The sequence below is a fragment of the Grammomys surdaster genome, unplaced genomic scaffold, assembly GCF_004785775.1.
Source record: "Grammomys surdaster isolate TR1022 unplaced genomic scaffold, NIH_TR_1.0 373, whole genome shotgun sequence".
NCBI classification, from domain to species: Eukaryota; Metazoa; Chordata; class Mammalia; order Rodentia; family Muridae; genus Grammomys; species Grammomys surdaster.
This window is the reverse complement of record NW_021604792.1, coordinates 2,215,829-2,218,123: the sequence shown is the minus strand read 5'-3', so window position 1 is coordinate 2,218,123 and position 2,295 is coordinate 2,215,829.

The following is a 2,295-nucleotide window of genomic DNA, read 5'->3' as shown; positions in this document are numbered from 1 at the left end:
GATTATCTCTCTCTCAGCAACAATCAACTGCCAATAGCTCCTTAGTAAAGGACAGGGCCTTGGGAATCATCTCCTCATCTATGCCATGACTTTGGCTCACTTGATTTTATGCTAATCTTGTGCTGGTGACCACTGATACTGAGTGTATGGTTATCACAGGTATGTCATGCTCAGAAGACTACATTTAATATTATGCTTGTTTGTAGTAGGTGGTGCATTGTGTGTGTGTGTGTGTGTGTTTATGCATGTGCACTTGCATGTGTGTTATGTGTCTGTGTCTATGCAATGACATGACTGTAGAGGTCAGAGACAACCTTTTAATGTGTGTATTTAACTACCACGTAGTCTCTTGTTCTCTCCAGGCAAGGTGGCGCACAGGCTTCTGGGTATTCTTATGTCTCTGATTCTCATCTCACCAAGGAGTCTTGGGATAGAAATATAGGTCCTTACATTCTCCCCTAGGCTTGCACAGTAAGTACTTCATCCACTGGAACATTTCTGCAGCCCTGACTTCTTAGTCACTTGTGGTTAGTCAGCAGTGTAGCAGGCAGAACAGGCAATGGTCTTTAAAGATAGCCTATTTCTCTACTATGACTGCTGCTGTAACATACCACTGCAGGAGGGATACATGGGTGATGTCACTGAGACCTACAGAAATTCTGATGAAATATAATTTTCAAAGGCTGGACAATGGCTGGAGAAGCAGCTTAGCAGTTAAAAGTATTGGCTGCTCTTCCAGAAGACATGTGTTTGATGCTTATCACCCACATTGTAGCTCATAACAGTCTGTAAAGACTCCAGTTCCATGGAATCGAATGCCCTATTCAGGACTTCAAGTTCATGGCATGTTTATGGTATTCAAACATACATTCAGACATACATACATGTAAATACATTCAGACATACATACATGTAAAGCAAGCATACATGTAAAATTAAAATAAACCAGTCCTTAGAAGACAGAGGCTGGCAATACAAATGTGAAAGACATTATTTTCTTTTGAGCTCATTTCAATGCCTAAAGAAATAAATGTTTTTAAACTAAATTTTCATAAATTCCCTTCTTTTTTATTTGAGCATTTTAATTGTACCCACACTGCCCTGAAATGTACCCATGTACCCACACTGCCCTGAAACACACAATATACCTAAAGAGGGTTTAAATTAACTGATCATCCAGTCTTCACGTCCTAATTGCTGGGAAGAGAAGCCTGAGTCTTCACACCCAGCTTAAGTTAGAAGCTTTAGAAACTCTGATGTCAGATGCCCTTCCATCAGGCCTAAGTGCTAAAAGGCTTGATCCACAGCCTCCCAAGAATGCTCTAGGCTATAGGCTGGGGACTAAGGTTTTAACACAAATGCCTTTGCGAAACTCTCCCTGAAGCCTAAACAGGTAGTATTCCTAGGCTCTGGTATGGTAACTGTAGACCCTGGGGTTCACGAATCTCTTTGTGAGTCTCCTTGTTTCTTTGTTGCTTTTCTTTTTTTTTTCTGTTCCTCTCTATATGTTGATATAAAAATTTCTATGTACAATGATTTTATACAAAGATCTAAGTACATAGGTGTAGAGATAAAGGCATGGATGATAGATGTCTGTAGAGAGACACCTCAGGTTTTCTAGAAGACCTGGAAATGTACAGTTTTAAAAAGGCGCTTCTTTTCCTCAGATAGAATACTTCAAAATGTGGTTTTCTCAACATTATATTGAGTAAATGTTGAAGCCAGATTGACTAAAGTCCTGGGAACTGGGTCATGCAATGCTAGCTAGATGTTACTTAGTACCAACATCTTCTACTCCTGTACCCTGATTCTTTTGCAGTGGGGAGGGCAGTATGATAGTTATTGGACTGTTATTTTAATTTTTGACTTGAGATGGTGTCTTGCTCTATAACCCAGGCTGGCCATATGTGAACATGTGACCTTGACTACCCACAAATTCACAGTGCTCCTCTGCCTTGGTGACCTGGAGCCTTAAGTACTGGGAGTATAGGCCTGCACTAGCACATGCTGCCTGTTTTTCACACACAATGTGTTTTCCCCTCTTCACAATTTTTTAATATTTGCAAAATTCTGATCATATACACTTTTGACTCGAATACATTCCAGTTATGCATTCTTATAAGCTTGTGATATACATATGTGTTTATCTTTAGCTTTATTGCATCTTCCAGGTTGTTTTTCAAAAAAAGAAAAATGAAAAAAAAGAAGAAGGATCTATCAGAAACCTCTTTATACTCATAAATATGAAGCCATAGTTGTTTTTCAGATCTACTCCTTTCCATAGTAGGAACAAAA